Source organism: Sebastes fasciatus, chromosome 23, assembly GCF_043250625.1.
Source record: "Sebastes fasciatus isolate fSebFas1 chromosome 23, fSebFas1.pri, whole genome shotgun sequence".
NCBI lineage: Eukaryota > Metazoa > Chordata > Actinopteri > Perciformes > Sebastidae > Sebastes > Sebastes fasciatus.
In genome coordinates, this window is record NC_133817.1 from 11,458,204 (window position 1) to 11,473,568 (window position 15,365).

The window sequence follows — 15,365 nt, forward strand, 5'->3', positions numbered from 1 at the left end:
AATAGAAAATAAAAAGGGGGGGAGTGCAAATATATAGTAATATAATTTACATTGGCACACATATGCATCCTCCTTAACATGTCAGGTCACCTTTAAGCATATGTATATGTGCATGCGTGTTAACCCATGTAGCTATATTTCTCCTTCTGGTAGACTCCATCTCTTCTCAAAAACATCCTCCATATTCCTTATTTTGTGAGTTCCCTTTTCCATATCTTTTCCATCTTCAATTTCACTTTTCCATTTTATAAAATCTGGGGGTTTAGTTTTTTTTCTCCTACCCTTTTGTTATTTGCTTCAGTGCTGTGATTCTGAGTATTCTCAATAAGTAACGTGCATCTTCAATCACAATAATATGAATGAGTGGCAGTTATAGCCTCAAATACATTGAATAAATATGAAAAAAGTGCCTTGAACCAATAAGTCCTAAGAGGCTAAATGAGCTGATTTCCTTTGAAAATCGGTGGCATATGTCTGATGCTGCTGTCACCAGGTTTAATTGGTTATATTGGCTGTGAATAATGCAATTTAAGGCTTTAGGCGATTTTATATGTAAAATCATGTGTTGCTGGACACGCTCAGCCTGGTTTTCTTGAATTTAAAAGGCAAATAACGACTGTCATTATCGACAAAGAAATGCCAGCCTGCTTCTTATAGCTCTCCCTCTCTCTCTCTCTTCCTCTCCCTCTCTCTCTCTCACTTCTCCCCCACCTTCCCTCTCTCTCCTCTCATGCAGCCGAGGAGGCGCTTCTCTTCTCGTGTCCAAAGTGCGTCTCCAGCAGCAGCATGTCCTCATGCAGACATGCAGCCACGGTGCGATGAAGCGGACCAAAGGACCTCACCAGCATGACACCATGAATGCAGGTAAGACCATGAAGAATCTTTTTTTTCTTCTTTCTCTCTCTTATGATCTATCACCTGTTTTCTGAAAAAAAAAAAAAAAGGACTTGATGTTCCTTAAGCAGGCTTATTTGACTGAGGAGATTAAAGAGCGCGCTGGTTTCATGAAGCTGTATTGCTCAAGGACACTCCGACAGAAGGGGACTAGTTGTGTCCAGGGATTGAACCTGTGTCTCTTAACAGCAATGTGGACACACCTGTCATCATGATCTTCCAGTGCGTAAAAAGGCGATTATTACAATAATATTATTTATTGTGACATGTCTGAATCTTTTATCTAGACATGTCAAAGTTGTTTTTGTCAGCCTGCAGGGTGACAAAATGTGCAACTTTTTTTTTCCAGGAAGATTGAAGTCAACAGAAAAAACCTAGATCTGTTTAAAAAGGTTTGATGCCAAATAATCGGCTGCATGACGAGCGCAACTGGACATGTTTTACGCACAGCTGCATGTGTTTGTGCCGTATGGCGCATCTTGGACGCAGAGAGGAGAGCAGAACTTTTGGTTTATTTCATCCTGAGGAGCAGAGATATAGTCTCACTATATCAAAGAGTATTGTTTAATGCCATCATCTGTTTGATTTTTTTATCCAAATCCATCCAACCACACTGCTCCTACATTACAGAGCAGAGATTGCGCATCACATATTGGTGCATTAAACACCATTAACCTTCATTTCTTATGATTTTCTCATCTGTTTCTCATCTGTTTTGATGATTTATCTGAAGAAATACCGGTTTACCAGTAATGTATGCGCTCCATGGCACGCTAATGCGCTTTGGATAAAAGCGTCGTTTCATTCCATGCCTTCATGTAACAGCTGGGTTTCTTCGCACTTCTCCCCTTTTTGATATTCCATCTGTGCTACAGAGAAAAACCTTATGTGTATTCACCCACACACACACACACACACAGCAGAGATGCAGATTCCTCTCTCGTCTCTTCAATCCGACCATCTTGATTTCAGCTGCAAAAATGCAGGTTTTTTAATGCTGCCATATGATTCATGTTGTTTTCAAGCCAATAAAAACATAAATCCAATACAAAGTGACGCTCTTATAGGCGCGTTAAGATCTATACAAACCTAATTAAGAGGTGATTTCGCGTCGCAGCCAACAGCCTGATTGCGTAAAAGCGCAACGCAAGAGCAGACCTGAGGCTGGTGGCAGGTTTGTGTCGGATTGTGTGACTGTGAGTCTCATAGCTGAGATGTTTTTACGCGCAGAGTGGATCATCCAAATCACGCGTTGAGCTTTGCTGCCCATAAATCTACTGGAAGGACTCGATATTCAGAAGGTAAAGCTGTGATTTATCAAGCTTCTTCCACAATTTCAGGCTGTTTTTTTTTAATCTGGATGGCAATTTGAGCAAATTAGTTGCGTCTATGTGAATGAAAAGGCAAGCAGATGTTATACTCTTCTTTATAATTTGGCTGCATGAATCAGTGAAGTGGGACTGAAGGCTTGATGGATGGATGGATGGATAGGTTCCAGTTTTGGATCATTTAACTTCACTCTGACATTAATAAGACAGAAAAAATGCTGATTTCTCACTTGAGGAAAAATCAGATTACTTGCTTTACGATTCTTTGGTTATTTCTGCACTGGAATAGAACATAATGCTCCATATCAGCCTCCTTCCTTGCAGTGAATCTGAGGACTTTTTGTTAAGACGGAGTACAGATTGTGATTGTGAATATAATTTTTGAAGTGGATATTTACAGGTGAATCCCAAATAATACTGCAGAAATCACCTGTAGCACCAAGAAACTGTGCAGAGATTTGATATTCATTTGGCATTTTGATGTTTGTGTGAATGAGCTGCTGTGGCTTGACCTTGATTAAGTCGCTGGCTGTAATTGGGTTTGGTTTGAAGAGATGGCAGGTAAACAAAAAGGGACTGCTGTTGCCTTTTAGTATGTGTTATTGTGGCAGCGTGTGGGTCGATGCTGGTTTTTTGTTCCTGCACATTCATGCAGATCTCCAATTAGGAATCTGATTTGGTGTCTTGCCAAAGAAATAAAAAGAGGAGATGATTTGCATTTTTGCTCGTCTGGAATCCATTAGGAAGTTTTCATCACTTCAGCTTCGCACTGTTGTTTTTCAGAAGCAGCACTGCAGGGGAACAAGTGAACACCATATTTTTCTGTTTGCAGAATCATCCATCTGGCATAAAAATCCAAATTTGGTATCAAAAGGTAACTAATATCAAACTGATATCACAGCTGCTGTACTTGAGGAAAAAAAGAATTTGGTGTTTTTTTTTAATGAAAATGTTATTTTTTTTGGTGGATACTTAATCATGACTGTTTTCCATCTGCTATACGCCACTTGAGCCAAAGGAGTTACAGAGGAGCCATTTGTTTACCTGCAGATAAAGATTCTTGACAGCCTTTTTTTCCCGTAGAAAACACAATTTGCAGGCCGACAAAAACAAATCTCGGTTTCATAAATCACTGGTTGCAATCACGGAACCTTTTAAAGCACAGCAGGAGGGATGAAGCATTTCTTTAGATCTAAATAAATGCCTCTGAATGATCATTTTTTATTGCATAATCGCATTATAATGACATTGTCGATTGTAGAAAATATCATTATCTGGTAAATCAGACCATTTTCTTTCAGCACTGCCATGTGACTATACTTAAACAACGGCTATTTCTCTGCACTGCCCACATCTTTTGTAACAACTCCAACTTTGTATTATTTTAAGAACTGGGCACATCATTTCAAAACCTTTTACATACAAGATCTTAAAAAAGGCTGCATATTCCACCAATGTGTTGTGTCAGAAGCTCTCAGAAGTTTCTCAGACTTGTTGCTCATCCCTTCTGGCATCCTGATGTTGATGGATGAGGTTTGGATGCACTGTGACTGAACAGTTGTTTGATGGGTTTTCCAATTTCTGAGGTTTACCGAGGTCAGACATGTGGCTTTTTTTTCTTCAAAATGCCCTTCCCTAACTCTATTGATATTACATTAGAGATGCAGATATTATGGACTGTGCATATTTTTGCTACTGGAGGTGTCAGTGTGCTTGACTGTGATAGCAAATGATGGCATGTATTGATTCGTGTGTCGTGCTTGGCCAGCGTTTCTGTATGTTGGTTAATGCAGATAAGAGCAAAGTGAAGTATGTATGTACGGAGCATATTGTTTTAAGAACCAAAAAGTGATGCTTATCGCCCCTTGTGGTGAAAACAAGACATGGTCAGATATGATCCTCAACTGTGCTGTTTTCTTTCATATTAAAATGATGTAGACTTAAGCAACAGTGTGCTTTATTATAGCTGAATGTGTATGCACACACACGACAAAGTATGACTCTTTCTTGGTTCAGAGAGAGGAGGAGATATTGAGCTCAGGCATGCCAACGCTCCTACCTACCATGAATGCACACATATTCCCAAATCTGCGTTTTTGGCAGTGGTGGAAACAGTGTTCGAGTCGAGGTTGCTTTTGTAAAAAAAGAAAGTTAAATTTAGCGTGTGGGGCGCCTCATTCTGTGGACATAAGCTTCTCGGTTGTAGAGCGGCTGCACAGTGCACATTAGTGAATCAGTGTAGCTGGCACACGCAGAAAGGAATGTCTAATTATCACGCTTTCAACCGCAGTAGGCTCATCTGTTTGCACTGAGCTCCTGCTCTAATCGCTTTCTTTTTTCTATCATTTACACACTTTTTTTCCTTTTTTTTTTTTCTTTTACGCAATTAAAAATGTTATTTCTGCTAAAGTCCACGCAGCGTCGGCTGGGCGTCGGAGGGAGGAAGGTCTAATTGAGCAGAAACAGAAGATTGGCTCTGCTAATGTGTGGAGAGATGAAATGAGATTCTATGAAGGTTTTTTTTTTACATAACAGCGGACATGCTGTGTGCGTACGTACGGGTGGATTTGTGTGTCAGGGGGGAACGACTGACAGGATGTATTTAACTCATACATACATCGAAATGTAAACAGTGTCCACATTCAGAGCATGCAGATGTGTCTTCAGCTGGTGGGACAAACGGCTAGCGTGGCCTTTAGCTGCGCTCCTTATCAGATGCTGAGTGATTGCAGAGCTTTACAATATGAAGTGCCACTAAACCACCGCACGAAGTGGCATTGATTGGAAAGGATGGGAGGAGGGAGATTCCTCCTTAAGGTCATTATCTAGCAGACAGACAGAGTTAGATGAAACAAACCAGCGTAATTGCATTTGTAACAAAAGACTCGGAATCAATGGACTAAGCACTACTTACAGCATTGTGTCAGCATATTTCATCAACATACAAATGGATTCAGTGACCCTGTAATTGCTCATAAAGTCTATTCTATGAAATTACTTCCGCAGCTCCCTGAAGTTTTGTGGTCCGCGTGGATTGACTTTTTATTTGATTCAGAATGCATCTGATGACGTCAATACTGATCTACATAGCACACGTTTGAGATCATAGCACAACGCTGCTGTAATGTCTGCAGTCTGTCGATCCAAAAAAATCAGGTAGTACAGAATGAGGAGAAAATATTTTATTTTCAATCCTAAAGGCCTTTATACAAGAAACGTGACGAATAAACAATGCGAAAATGCTAAATATTAGCAGGCGAGTATTTTGAATTTTAGCGAAACTATTCAAACCGGCAGCGATGCAAATTTGCAACAGTTGCAACACTTTTTCAATAAAAGGTTTGAATAGATTCATGCAGGCACAGGCCGAACCCTGGATCCTATTGACCCAGAGCAGCGTCAGTTACGGAGTGTATATGTCTAGGGCTTTTATTGTGAAAGGTAAGATCTGGGCTGCGTTGCCTTTGTCAAGGTTGAAAGGAGTAATAAAGTTTGCCGTTTTGATTCGAATTATGGAGCCTCCGTGTTGTTGTCATACATCCATGGTTATGTATGTATTGTACGTATTGAATATGTCCGTTCTGCACAACATAATTTGTTGATGCCTTCATTCGTGGTGCGAAAGCTCAGACAAATGTACCTTGTTCCGAAAAAAAGTATGCAAATTTTTGGCTGCCTAATATTTGCATTCTGTGTGAAAGTACTCAGGAACAAAAACAACAGTTCTAACAAACATATTGACATGCACATTACTGCATTGACATCTAGCAGATATGGAGCAACACTAGCATTCATTTAGAGTCGTGTTTCTGGCCACCCAATGAATTTAAGTCCGATATTCATTCTCCTTTTAGCTCTGTTTTTGGTCTCCACCAGCTCCTAAGGGAAATATCTCGTGCTTAAGCTGCTAAACGGTCTACTATGTTCACTAGCTAGCCGCTAAATGTGTCTGTCTGCTGCTGTGTGGGTAGCATCCAGCAGGTTTTTAGTCAAATTTTTCACTGCCTGCTGATGCGACCGGTGAGAGTTGGAAAGTTGTGGGCTATAAGACCAAAAACAGTGAGCTGAAAGACACTAAAATGTTCTGAGGGGAATTGCAAAGTCAATTCTATATGAGCCACACCTTTCACGTTATACATGTGTCAGTCATGTGATCCATTTTTGATGTCAAAAATAATGAATATAGCAGCTTTAAAGTTGAATGTAAGCAAACTACGACTTTAAATATCCCATGTGTTCATCCGTATTTCATACGTCTTTGAAAAAAAACTGTTTTACAAGTAACTGAACCTTTTAAATGAAAAATAAAGCATCTATAAACTGAAGAATATAAATGTCTGGATCAGAAAGGTGAAGTGAACTTGGTTAGGACATTCTCCAAACACCTCAGTTCGCCATAAACCCTAAAGATCTTCAGAAAAACTGATTTTTGAGACGTATGATAGTTAACAGTGTTAATAAACAACACCCTGTATGCAAACTAACAGCATCTTTTGGAAGAACTGATCAGATTCAGTTGATACTTCACTCCAGTTTTACCTCCATGTGATGCATTATTGTCCTATTTTTGTATGTGGTGCATTGTGCCGGAATATATTGTTACACTTTAAGTAATAGAAAGTGCCATACAGCAATTAGAAATCAGTTTCATAATGAACACTGGAGAGCTGCATAAACAACAAGCCTGGCAATTGCTCACAGCAGCGTTCTTGTCACCAAAATCAGGGAAATAACTCTTCAGGTGGGCTAAGTGCCCTTGCTTTTAACAGGTCACGGCGATGCTGAATTGCAATCAGAAAAGGAAAATTAAGAGTTGCTTATATTTTCGAGGCACTGAATAGAAAAGAACACTGACGTAGAAACCTTTCAAAACACTGCAAAGAAGTCACGTCTCGCTCGTTTTCTTTTTAACAAAGCCGGCTGTAAATCGTCCTTGGTAATGCCAACTTACAATGCTAGATACTTCCTTAAACCCTAGCATTGTTTGTCACCATTTCATTCCAGCATAATAGAACCATACGTTTCAGTCTGAACAGCAGCACATTTGTGGCAGCAGCAGCAGTTGTATTTCTACCCTCAAAATCTCTGGAGATCGCTTTGAATATTCCTCCAAAAGCCTCAGGTGTTCCCTCAGTCTTGCCGCTCATCCAGCAATAATGCCGGGCGCCCGTTCCCCGCTCTTAATTACTCTGAACCTCAGTACAAGATAATTCCAGCCGGCTACTTCAAGCTCTGGCTCTGCCGTTATCATTGGCTCCATAAAACATTCAGTGCGGCCGTCTGCTCTCACCGGACCTTGGCAGGGAGGCGTTATTGTAATTGCCAGCAGGCTTAAAAGGTAAAATCAAGCTTCCCATCTGACCTTACAGCGTACGCATTCACACGTGTGCACACGCAGAGAGAAGAAAGCAGGTATGAAATTACTTTTTCCCGTCTAATTTTATTGTGCTGCAACTTCTGCAGTATAGGGGGAACAGCTCAGGCATGGTGTCGCAAGTTCTTGTAAACGGTGCCAACATGACAGGGCGCCCTAATATCTCACTGAGCTGCTGCAGATGCTGCCTGTGTGGGTGGTTTTGCAGTAGCCCTGTGTGAGTTTTCCTTCTCGTAGGCCAGGAGCACTAACAAGCAATTAGCCAACAGGAAGGGCGCTCGGTATATCAGGGGTGAAATTCAAAGATTACAATGTCTAAGACTGCTCTTCCTTTTGTTTTTGACAGGAGGTTTTTGCCACGGATACTGACACAAAAGCAGCTCAGAATCATTAATACAGACAAACCAGAACACTTTTAAAAAAGGAAGCAGGACATGCCCACTCACTACACATGCATGACCTTGAATATCCCATTGAGAGTAGATTAAATACAGATTATGTGAGACGCGTTAGAAGCAGCAAAGCGTTAATCCATCTACTTTTAAGTGCAAGTCAAAGAGCTGCTGGCAGCTGACTTCTACCTGAATAGGCACTAAAAATCTAACTGTACTCCTGAAGGTATTGCTGTCCTAATTACAGGCCTGCCTGAAGCTGATAAACAGGAATGATCACCAAATGGAGGCACCATGTACTTGACATCAATAATGAATCACTGTGCCCTCTTGTACTTGTCATTCTGCTGTTCAGTCTGGATGCAGTTTGTCGGTCTGTTGGTCAGTCCACCAGATAGCTCAACAAATACTTGATGGATTTCTGGATCCTTAAAGTCCTTACAATGGATTGATCCCATGGCTTTTTATCGAACACAACCATGTGGTTGTCCTTTATGGTTTCGGGTGACATGAGTAGTATAGGACTGGTTCGTTTGCGCGTGCATGTGAAATGCGCGTGCACGTGAGCATGCGCGTGCGTGTGTGTGTGGGGATACAGGTGAACCCTTGGTGACCCTGGTGTCCTTTTTGTAACCCTAGGGCTGATGTTAATTACTGGTAGTTGTCCAAAGGTGTCTGCTGTAGGTGTTATCAGTTGCTCCACAACAAAAAAAGAAAGACCCCATCCTGTGGATCCTGATGCAGATAAAAAATACAGTTGTATCCCAATATGTGTCTTTTATTACAGTATCATTAAAAGTTCAAACAAACCCTGCTTCCTGTGACCAAATGTTTTTGCCTTTTTGGTGTGCCACAGAAGACCCATACTGTTGATCCTGATTCAGATAAAAAAAAAAAAGTCAGTTGTATCCAAGATGTTATCAGTTGCTCAGTAAACAAAAGAAGACCCCCTCCTGTTGATACTGGTTCAGTGAACAAAACACAGTTGTATCCCTATATGTGAACTCCGTTGTATCCAAGAGGTGGCTTTTTTTATTACAGTACTCATAAAAGATCAAGCAAACCCCGGTGTGCAGTGGTCAAAATGTTTATGGCTTTTGATGATGTGGTGGTTGGTACTGTTTGTAGGCTATATCAGCATGGATCCTGTCAACCATATGTTTGTTTTGTGAGATGTCCTTAACTCCACCTTATAGGAGGTGTATATATAGTCACCATTCAGCTGTGGTCGTGTTTACCATACTTCACCAACTTTTGAAGAGGACACTTTCTCCTAACTCATCTCGTGCATTCTCACATATCGGGGCAATTTCTACCAATGGCGTCTTTTCCCTGTAAGTATAACCATTTTTATTTATGTTTTTATCTAACACAGTTATTTTTTCTTCCAATAATACCAGTTTGTTTTTATAGTAAAATAAAAATGTTGTTCTTAACAGTTTTATTTATCAGGTTACATGGCCAGTGGTAGCAACCGCCACGACAGAGGTATTGAAAACTTTCAACCTGGTGATAATGAAGGTATTTAATTCATTATACTTGTTTTGTATTTTGTTCATTATATAGAACTATTTTTTATTTTGTTTTAGACTAAGTGTATGTTGTTTTTTATTTTATTTTTGTTCTGTTTTTTTTTTTTTTTTACATCTAGTGCCTTCAATCAGCTACTGGGGAACACCTTTTCAGCGGAGAGGGATCTTACAACCCCTAAACCAACTTTCAAAAGGTATGTACATGATAAACTGTAGATGTTAAAATAATACTTTGATAATTAATACATATGATTATTATAGCTAAATACTAAAGTGTGTGTGTGTGTGTTTGAATCTAGAAGAAGAAGAAGATTCGGACTTTGAGGAACCAAAGAGCAGGCTTAAAAGACCGAATAGACTTCAATCGGGCCCAGTAAAAAAGAGGCAAAAGGAAGAGAAGGAGCGCCATAGGGTTCTAGTGCATACAAGGTATGTATAAGATTACGGTATTCTATCTGTATCTACGAGTATTTTTTTTATATATGTACTAAGTCTTTTTTCTTTTCTTTTTTTTTCACCTAATGTCTTGCATCAGACCGGTGATTGATGAGGACACCATTGACTCAACACTGGATTCAGTTGTGTTGGCTTCGGTTACCGAGACGCTTCGACGTGAAGAGGCAGAGGACGTGTGTGCTGTCGTGGATCAATTGAAGTCGTTATTAGCAGCGCAGAGACAGCCGACCGCAAAGCTTGTGACAGATATTTCTCAAGAAGAAGATGACATTCAGCATGGTGAGTGGGAACCATACAGTGAATGGGGGGAGAATTTGAGTGTACCATGTGGTTATCCTAAGCAGGATTGGTTTGATTCACTTGTTGATTTTGAGGAGAAAACCTCTGACACACTCCCTGCGACACAAACGTGTGTGGGGGAGGATAATGAACAGCCTGGTTCTTCAGAACAATTAGAATTACTCGTCTGGAGCGACCTCGAGGATCTGTTGCCATCTTCACAACGACAGGCAATTCATCCTGATCAATTACGTACCCAAAGTGTGGTTGACTGTTGTCCCACTGAGGATTTGTCATTAGGGGGTGGGGTTGATATTGGCAACCGATTTGATAAATTCGAATGCATGGTGAACAGTAAATTAGCAGAAATACAGAAGGATCACAAAGAACAATATGAGTCTTTGAATAGTAAAATAGTTGAATTAGAAAAACAAAACAACAACTTATTAAATACTGTTCTGGCCGGGTGTAAATCCGATCTATTATATAGAGGTATTCTGACTTCTGACATCTGTGTCCTGCATGCAGCCAGTGGAGAACTGGTTAGAATCCAGAATAATATGGTTACGGGTCTATCACATATATCAAACATCCTAAAAAGCAGGCCTTCATCATAGTGCTCAAATATTAGCTGATAACATGTCACCTCCTAGAAAAATTTTCAAATATAGTGATGACGCTGGTCGTAACGTTGCTAATGATGATAATGATGTTAATGAAGTTGATAGTGATGAAATCTCTCATGTCCAACATACTGTCGAAGAATATATTACCCATAGTGACCAAAATGCAATGGGTCATGGGCTACCACAATTACCCTGTGTAAAATACAATACTGAAACTATCAGAAAGTGGGCTGAATTCACCAATGCTAGGCTTGATTCTATTTTAGGTGATTTGTCTACTATTATTCCGCTTTCTGATACTGCTCCTGCTGCTGCTGCTGCTGCTGTTGCTGTTGCTTCTACTTCTGCTGCAGAGACATTTGACATTGTGTCTGTCTGCCATGATTATAACAATGCTTTGATCACTGTTAATGATAGTGTTGATAATCATGATGACGATGGTCGTAACGTTGCTAATGATGATACTGTCAATGAAGTAGACAGTGATGATGAAATCTCTCATATCACTCACACTGTCGAACAATATAACGCCGTTAGTGACCAATATGCTATGAGACATGGTTTACCACAATTATCCGGTGTAAAATACAATACCAAAACTATCAGAAAGTGGGGTGAATTTACCAATGCGAGGCTTGATTCTATTTTAAGTGATTTGTCTACTGTTGTTCCTACTGTAAATGCTCTGGTTTCCGGGGCTGCTGCTGCTGCGGTTGCTGCTGCTACAGAGACATTTGACACTGTGTCTGCCTGCAATGACGATAATAATGCTTTGATCAGGGCTAGTGTTGATAATCATGATGTGAGCAGTACTACTGCTTTGAATAACGAACACCAGGGCTTTGTGGGTGGCCATGTAGAAGCTTCTCCACGTGTAGACAGTCTTAGCAGATGCGTACAGGATGGGGCGGGTAGACTTGTAGAAAACACCCGTGTCCCTGTTAGAGATATACAAGTTAGAAACATACCAGCATTTAATGCCTCTGAATTGCGTCAACGTGTTGATTTTAGGGATATTAATCTTGATGATCCCGAGCAGGTACCTAACCGAGTTAGAGAGAGACTGTCTGGTGTGCTAGAGAGAGCCTTAGAGGATTCCCCACCCACCAGTGTTTTAAATGTCATCTTGAGGGGCCCATCACTGGCTAGCGATGTACAAGCCGTTTTAAACGCAGATAATGAATACAATGTGGATTTGTTCATGGAGGAAATATCACAGGTCTTACAAAGCAATGATGATTCTATGACGGATGATGAATTGGAGTTTATTGTTACAGTTGCTAGGGATAGTGGTGGTGGATCAAATCGTCTGAGATTGGGTCAAGTTTCCTATGAGGAAATTTTGGCCAAAAAAGGTCAACATCTGTACAATCCTGACAACATGGGGGCCAACAATCTATGTTTTTCTATCTGTCTTGCACATTTTGTTAACAATGCTATGGCTGGAGATGAAAAATTGGAATATGCAAAACAGTTGTACACTGCAGTCGGTTTTGATCACATGCACAAAGTATCGTTCTCCGATGTCACCAAATTTGAGAAACACCTAGACATGAAAATAATAGTCTTCCATCATGGCACTGCGCGTAAACGCTTGCAGTGTTTCCAAACATGCGACGCACCACACAAGCGTACAGTCTGGTTATACCTACACAATGACCACTACTATCTGATTGAAAACCAGACGGGGTTTTTCGGGGCTTCATATGTGTGTGAGTATTGCTATGATACGTATGAAACGCCTCTGTACCACAACTGTAAGCATAACTGCAATGTCTGTTTTACACAGGAGTGTCATACGTACCAATGTCGCACGTTAAAGTGCCCTGACTGTAAACGCATATGTAAATCACAATTCTGTTTCAAGCAACACAAAGTACCTGAACTAAAACACAAAGTTATACCATGTACAGCATTAAAATACTGTGAGGCATGTGGAAAAACATACAGGACTGGTAAAAAAAAAATACACAAATGCGCACCCTTTGTCTGTTCACACTGTGGTGAACAAAAATTGGAAAGCAGTGTGCCCCACGAGTGCTTTATCCAACCAATCGAGAAGGGTGCCCCCCAGAGAAAGTACATCTTGTTTGATTTTGAGACACGTTTTCACGATGGCAAACACGAGGCAAATTTTGTGTGTGCAATGGATATTGATGGAAACAAGTTTTGTTTCAACACATTAAAATGCGTGGATGCCTTTGTGAAACGGTACAGACAGCCAAAATACCAGGGGTATACGTTCATTGCGCATAACGCATCTGGCTTTGACAACTACATTCTGCTTGAGTACTTTGTCAAACAAAGGATTACTCCTATGGTAATGATGAGAGGTAGCAGGGTCATTCTGATGTACGACCATACATACCGACAGAGGTGGATTGATTCGTTCAGTTTCTTACCCATGAGACTGGCCAAAACACCTGCTGCTTTGGGGTTTGAGGATTTGGAGAAAGGCTATTTTCCACACAAATTTAACACTAGAGAAAATGAGCAATACAAAGGCTCATACCCCGACCCATCTCAATATGGGTACGAAACCATGTGTGAAAATGAGAAAACCTCGTTCATGCAATGGTATGACACAGTCCGAAATGAAACTTTTGATTTTCAAGCGGAGATTCGTCGCTACTGTGTTAATGATGTGGAGGTGTTGCGCCGGGCATGTACAATTTATCGTGCAACATTTCTTGAATGTACACAGCTTGACCCGTTTTCATTTACCACTCTACCCTCCAGTTGTATGGGTGTATTCAAAACACTGTTCCTGCCCAGAGACACTGTAGCCCTCACATATGAAGGTGCATACACCAAACAGAATAAGACATATTCAGATGTGTCTATGCAGTGGCTTGAATATGTGGCCCATACAGAAAACATTGAGATGCAACATGCACTCAATCGTGGTGAACAGCAATTTGGCCCATACTTTGTGGATGGGTACAATCCTGCTACAAACACCTGCTATGAGTTTGCAGGATGTTTTTTTCACGGATGTGTCAAATGCCATGTACCGGCAGATTTAAATCCGGTCACTCAAGTCTCCTATGGTGAGCTATACTGGGCTTTCAATGAAAAAATAAACAAGTTGGAAACACTACATGGCCTTCGCTCGGTAGTGATGTGGGAGTGTGAATGGGGGTTGTTGTCAAAATCAAACTCTGTAGTACAAACATTTCTGACCACATACAAAAAACCGGAACGACTCGATCCCAGGCAGGCTCTCTTTGGCGGGCGTACAAATGCCATGAAACTGTACCACAAGGGGGAAAATGATGAAAAGATCAGGTACTACGACTTCACAAGTCTGTATCCCACAGTTCAGGCAAAGAAACTGTACCCGATTGGACATCCCCAGGTTATCCATAGGGACTTTGATTCCATCGATAATTATTTTGGGTTTGTAAAGTGTACGGTGCTCCCGCCAAGAGGTTTGTTCCACCCCGTCTTGCCCTACAGGTGTCAAAACAAGCTCATGTTCCCGCTGTGCAGCACGTGTGCTGAAAGTTTGAACCAAACATCTGATTGTGTGCATAGTGACAGTGACAGACAGCTGTCAGGTGTGTGGGTCTCGTTTGAGCTTCAGAAAGCGGTAGAAAAGGGTTACCAGATTGTCAGCATTGATGAAGTGTGGCATTTTCCCAACAAGACAGACACATTGTTTAAGGGGTATGTGAAAACGTTTCTGAAATGTAAACAAGAGGCTTCTGGCTACCCAGGGCATGTCAAAACACCTGATGAACAAAAGAAGTACATTGATGACTATTTTGAAAAAGAGGGCATTAAACTGGATGCTAACAAAATCCGTGTCAACAAAGCTGTCAGGAGTTGTAATAAGTTACTCTTAAACTCTTTGTGGGGCAGATTTAGCATGAGGAACAACATGCCTTCATGTGAGTTGATCACTGACCCATCCAGGTTTACACAACTGATGTTCAGTGACCATTACGATGTGAAGCAATTCTGCTTCATATCAGATGACGTGGCTATGGTACAGTGGCGGCATGCGGACAGTAGGGGTTCCCGAATAAAAGACGTCAATGTCTTTGTTGGTGCTATGACGACTGCTCACGCTAGACTTATGTTGTATGAACTCCTTGACAAACTGCAGCAGCGCGTGTTGTATTGTGACACTGATAGTGTTGTTTTTACATCGCAGCCAGGTGACTGGGTCCCTCCCCTAGGTCCCTATCTGGGGGACTTGACAGATGAGATAAACGATGGTAATGTGTGTGGAACCCCCGAGGAAGACTTCATCACAGAGTTTGTGTCGGGGGGGTCCAAAATGCTACTCATATCGCACGAGACAGGGCAAGACGACGGTAAAATGCAAAGGCATAACATTAAACGCAAACAATGCCAAGGTGGTTACACACACGTCATTATCCGGTCTAGTACACGCATTTGTGGCCAATCAGAACACGGGGGCAAGTGTGATGACTGTATCTGAAACCATCAAACGCGATAAAAAGAACTTTCATCTG

The 15,365-nt window shown here is 41.0% G+C and overlaps 1 protein-coding gene and 1 long non-coding RNA gene across 6 annotated transcripts in view; both read left to right on the forward strand.

Moving 5' to 3' along the window:
• The first annotated feature begins 689 nt into the window (after positions 1–689).
• Positions 690–15,365, forward strand: part of chrm2a (cholinergic receptor, muscarinic 2a) — a 102,133-nt gene continuing 87,457 nt past the window's right edge. For 2 of the 4 annotated variants that reach the window (XM_074625844.1, XM_074625842.1), the window contains exon 1: positions 693–864. The gene's annotated coding sequence lies outside the window, so the exon portion shown is untranslated. Of the gene's footprint in view, positions 865–2,018; positions 2,196–15,365 lie in introns of those variants that run through there. The other 2 variants (XM_074625845.1, XM_074625843.1) reach the window with 2 other exon arrangements.
• LOC141762050 (uncharacterized) lies at positions 9,287–10,460 on the forward strand. 2 transcript variants are annotated; one of them, XR_012592708.1, is made up of 5 exons: positions 9,287–9,322; positions 9,428–9,509; positions 9,640–9,714; positions 9,820–9,949; positions 10,056–10,460. It is a non-coding gene; the product is annotated as an uncharacterized LOC141762050 (long non-coding RNA). The 2 variants fall into 2 exon arrangements; XR_012592707.1 differs by lacking the exon at positions 9,287–9,322 and having other exon boundaries at positions 9,407–9,509.